This window comes from Orycteropus afer, unplaced genomic scaffold (genome assembly GCF_000298275.1).
Source record: "Orycteropus afer afer isolate SDZICR_OR568_19922 unplaced genomic scaffold, OryAfe1.0 scaffold00406, whole genome shotgun sequence".
Lineage (NCBI taxonomy): Eukaryota > Metazoa > Chordata > Mammalia > Tubulidentata > Orycteropodidae > Orycteropus > Orycteropus afer.
Window position 1 is genome coordinate 2,678,300 of NW_006921993.1, and position 6,000 is coordinate 2,684,299.

Consider the following 6,000-nt stretch of genomic DNA (forward strand, 5'->3'; position numbering starts at 1 on the left):
GAACAGGTTTACTGGTCTGATGGAGCTGTGTGAGAACCTGAGACTATGGCCCCTAGTTAACCTTCAGGTCTGGAACCGAACTCACCCCTGTGGCTTACCGCTAAATAATAGATAGACTATAGGATGAACATTTACATCAGGTAGTTGCACTCCTTAGAGTGATCAATCATGGGAGAACAGAAGGGAAATGTTTGCACAAGGAGATAGATGGGGGTGGGGCAGAAATGCACAGGAAAGGACACAGGGAAGAAGTAACTATAGGGAGGAAGTGAGAAGAGAGCTGTTACAGTATGGGGAACTGCAGTCAATGTCATGAAACAAAATGTGTATAACCTTCTGCATGGAAAATGAATTTGCTCTGTAAACTTTCACCCACATCACAATAAAGATTAACAAACAAAAACTGTGGAAGAGGTGGATGTTAAGCAAATAGCAGTTACGGTCCATGTTGTTGTTGTTGTTGATGGGGGTGGTGGTGTTACATCTGTAGAGTTGGCTCCATCTCACAGTGACCATATGCACAACAGGATGAAAAACTGCCCAATCCTTTGTGATTTTCACAATTTTTGTTATGCTTGAATCCATTGTCACAGCCAATGTCAATCTATCTCTTGAGTTTATTTCCCCTTTTTCGCTGACACTCTACTTTCAACACACAAAACACACTGCTGTCAAGTCAGACCCAACTCATAGTGACCCTTCCTTGGGTTTCTGAGGTGGTATCACTACGGAAGTAGATTGCACAAGCTTCCTTCCGAGGAGTGGCTGGTGAGTTTGAACCGCTAGCCTTCTGGTTAGCTGTCAAACGCCTTATGCACTGCTCCACCATAACTCCCTTTACCAAATATTATATCCTTCTCCAGAAACTAGTCCCTTTTCACAACATGACCAAAGTATGTGAGATGAAGTCTAGCCATTGCCACATCTAAGGAATATTCTGGCTATACTTCTTCCAAGATTGATTTGTCTTTTCATCTGGCAGTCCACGGTATTTTAAGTTTTCTTTGCAACACCACAATTCAAATTTATTAACTCTTCTTTAGTCTTTCTTCTCTGTTGTCCAGGTTTCATATTCAGATGAGGCAATAGAAAATAGTATGTCTTGAGTCATACGTAACTTTAGTGACACTTTAAAGAGGACTTTTGGAGAAGATTTTCACAGTGCAATATGCCACCTGATTTCTTGACTGCTGCTCCATGGGTGTTAACAGTTGAACCAAGCAAAATGTGATCTCTAACAACTTCAATGTTTTCCCCATTTGTTGTGATGCTTCTTATTTATTTTTGTTTTCTTTATATTGAGGTATAATCCATACTGAAGTCTGTAGTCTTTGATCTTCATCAATAAGTGCTTCAAGTCATCTTCACTTTCAGTAACGAAAGTTGTGTCTTCTGTATATCACAAGTTGTTAATGAGTCTTGCTCCAACCTTGATACCATGTTCTTCTTCATATAATACAGCATCTCAGATTATTTGCTCAATGTACAGATTGAATAGGTACAATAAAAACATATATATATCCCTGACACACACTCTTCCTGATTTTAAACCATGCAATATCTCCTTGTTTTGTTCAAATGAAGGTCTCTTAGTCTATGTACAGGTTCTTCATGAACACAAGTGTTCTGGAATTATTATTTTTCCAGTGTTTTCCCTAATTCATTATGATCCACACAGTCAAAATATTTGCATAGTCAACAAAATATATGTAAACATATTTATGATTTTTTTTGTTGTTGTTTTCAGTCAAGATCCAGCTTACATCAGCAATGATATCCTTCATTCCATACCTTCTTCTGAATCTGCCATTAATTTCTAGAAGTTTCCTGTCAATGTTATGCTGCAACTGTTTTGCAATTATCTTTAGCAAAATTTTACTTGTGTGTGATATCAATGATAGCTTGATGATTTCCACATTATGTTGGATCATCTTTCTTTGGAATGGGCACAGATATAAATATCTTCCAGTTTGTTGGCCAGGCAACTCTCTTCCAAATTTTTAACATAAAGCACCTCCAGTGCTGCTTCCATTTATTGAAAAATCTTAACGGGTATTTCATCAATTCTCGGAATCTTGTTTTTCATGATTCCTTCAGTGCAGCTTGGTATTCCTTCAATACCATCAGTTTTTGACTATATACTACCTCCTGTAATGGTTGAATGTCGACCAATTCTTTTTCAAACAGTGACTGTATTTTCCTTTCATTTTATTTTTATGTTTCCTGCATCATCCAATATTTTGCCCATAGAATCCTTCAATATCGCTGTTAAGAACTTTAATTTTTTTCATTTCTTTCAGCTTGAGAAAGGCTAAGCATGTTCTTTAATTTTGATTTTCTAAGTCCATATCTTTGCACATTTCACTATAATACTATACTTTGTCATCTTGAGCTGTCCTTTGAAATTACTTCAGCAATTTTCTTTTGTAGTTTCTTCCATTTGCTTTAGATATTCTCCATTAAAGAGTAAGTTTCAGAGTCTTTCCTGCCAAACATTTTGATCTTTCTTTCCTTTCCTTTCCTTTTAATGAACTTTTGCATTCTTCATCTGTGATGTTCTTGAGTTATCTCACAACTTACCTGGTCTTCAGTAATTGGTGTTCAATATATCAAATCTATTTCTTCAGATGGTCTCTAAATTCAGGTGGGACATATTCAAGGTCATATTTTGGATCTTGTTTTAGTCAGCTTCAACTGAAGCTGATTCATAGCAATGCTGAAATTCAACGGTACATATCTTGTCAATTCTTTCATTAGTGTTACTACAATTTCCTAGGAAAGATATCTATAGCACTTGGCTCTACCTTTTGGTTATAGAATTTAATTCATGAATCCTTCTTTCTTTTCCATAAGAAATAGCCTAGGTTTGCAGCTGAGTATAGTGACCTACTACTACTCATAGTAGATGATATGTCTAATGGCTTTTTAATATGCTGTAGTACTTCTGTATCTTTTAATCCAAGATGTAATAAAACATTTAAAAATACCCTGAGCTTCCTTCATTAAATCATAAGCTACTTCTTTAAATAAAGTCCACACCTACAATTCATGTGAAGCATGGTGTCTGGGGAAATACTTTAATGTCTTAAATTCTTTTTTGTCTTATTTCTCCAGAAGAGAGGTTCTAAGTAGCTAACCTTAAGACATTCAAGATAAAAGCCAAGCAAATGCCTTCCTGTCTGAAATTCATGGGGACATAACATATTATTTTCCTTCTCTCCTCCATAAGTAGCTTAGAATATATTTACTACTTTCTACAGCTCAGCATCATGTATCTGAGAAGAAGATGTCACTTCCACCTTCTGGCAAGCACCTTCTAATATTTTGAAGAGATTCCAAATATAGCTTAGGGATGTAGAAGGCACTCCATAAAAATAGTTGTTTAATCATGCAGTCTTCTCAATTCTAGAATTTTCCTTTAACTATATTTCTCATGGGAGCTCTGGTAGCATAGTGGCTAAAGCACTTGACTGCTAACCAGAAGGCCGGCAGTTCAAACCCACCAGCCACTCCTTGGAAGGAAGGTTGGGCAATCCTACTTCCGTAGTGACACTGCCTCGGAAACCCAAGGAGGGGTCGCTATGAGTCGGGGCCGACTCGACGGCACATAACAACAACAATAACAACATATTTCTCATATACAATTTTAGCCTGTTTACATGCACCTGGAAATTAGAAATAATATTTATAGTCAAACACCTGGAAGGTCTATCCTACAACAAAGAACATTAAAATACTTCAATCACTGAATTGCAACTGTGAGAATAATCATTTATTTATTCTCTTTAGTTCTGAGGCAGATAGAAGTTCTGAGAAGTTGGAAGGAAGAGTCACTGTATTAAAAATAATTGATCAATATTCAACCATTTCAGGAGGTAGGATATGATCAATAATCAATGATATTGAAGGAAGAAGTCCAAGTTGCATTGAACAAATTGACAAAAAACAAAGTTTCAGAAATTGATGGAATACCTATTTAGATGTTTCAATAAACAGATACATCACTGGAAATGCTTGCTCATTTATGTTAGGGAATTTGGGAAACCAACTGGCAGAGATCCATATTTGTTCCCATTCCAAAGGAAGTTGATCCAATGGTATGCAGAAATTACCAAACTATTTTGCTAAAATCACACACAAGTAAAATTTTGCTGAAGCTAGTTCAAAAATGGTTGCAGCAGTATATTGACGGGGGACTACCAGAAATTCAAGCTGCATTCAGAAGAGCATGTGGATTAAGGCATATCATTGCTGATGGCAGATGGATCTTGGCTGAGGGTACAGAATAACAGATAATATTTACCTCTGTGTTAATCACTATGCAAAGAAATTAAAGGTAAACATTGCAAAAAATTAGAATCCCAGAACACTTCATTGTGCTTATGAGGAACCTTCACATAAACCAAAAGGCAGTCCTTAGAACAGAAAAAAGGGATACTTGTTCTAAAGTCAGGGCAGGTGTGTGTCAGGGTTGTATCTCTTCATGATAGTTATTCAATCTATATGCACACGAAAAAATCTGAGAAGTTGGACTATACGAATAATACTGCATCAGGATTATAGGAAGACTAATTAACAACCTGTGATATGCAGATGACACAAACTTCCTTGATGAAAATTAAGAAGACTTGAAACATATACTGAAAGATCAAAGATGACAGCCTTCAGTAAGGATTACACCTTACACCTCAATGTAAAGAAAACAAAAATCCTCATAACTGGACCAATAAGCAAAATCATTATGAATGGAGAAAAGATTGAAATTATCAAGAATTTCAGTTTATTTGGATCCACAATCAACACCCACAGAAGCAACAGTCAAGAAATTAAACAAAATATTGCATTGAGCAAATCTGCTTCAACAGAGCCCTTTAAAGTGTTTAAGAGCAAAGTTATCATTTTGAAGATATAGGTATGCCTGATCCAAGTTTTGATATTTTCATTTCCTCTATATGCATGTGAGAGCTGGACAATGAGTAAGCAAGACCACAGAAGAAGTGACTCATTTGAGCTGTGATGTTGTCAAAGAATATTGAAGGTACCATGGACAGCTAGAAGAATAAACATGTCTTGGAGCCAGTATAGTCAGAATGCTCCTTAGAAGCAAGAACCATCAGACTTTGTCTCATGTACTTTGGTCAAGTTGTCAGAAGGGAACAATCCCTGGAGATGGATATCATGCTTAGTAAAGGGAAGCGTCAGCAAAAAAGAGGAAGATCCTCAGTGAGATGAATTGACACAGTGGCTGCAAAGATGGGTTCAAACATAGCTGCAATTTTGAAGATCGCACAGGATTAGGAAATTTTTAGTTATGCTGTACATAGGATCCCTCTGAGTTGGAACCAATTCCATGGCACCAAACATCAGCAACAGTTCTCAGGCTTTATGTTACTGAACTTTATTAGATCTCTAGAAAAGACCCTTCCACATATTGTTACATATTTTATCATTTCATTTTCTTTCATTAAATATATTACAGTCATAGATATGGTTACTTTAGCAGGAGAAGATAGGTTTTTATATATTTAATAATCTTCCAGATTTCAAAAGAGTGATATCATTTATTAAACATGTCTTTCTATCAAGATTATGCTATGAGTTATCACTGAGTCAGTTCTACCTCATGGTGACCTTATGCTGGATTAAGCACATATGCAGTTGCAAGAACACATTTGCAAAGTTTTTAGTGCATATGTTCTGATATTATTTCATAAATAAGGATATTTATTTGTATATGGCATTGTCACATTAGCTCTTTCCCAATGATAACTTTAAAAGGTTATTTTTTTATCCTATAGTTTTTGTGTTGAAATAAGATTTTAAATTCAAGCCTTTTATTACAAAAATAAAAATCCTGAGTTCCGGCAAGATAGCAAACTAGGCACAAGGACTGCACAGATGCTCTTCAACAAAGAAAAGGGAAACCAATTAACACAGACACAGAAGATAATCTTGGACCCCTGAGCCTTGAAGGTAAGGATACAAAAGTAGACTAAACCC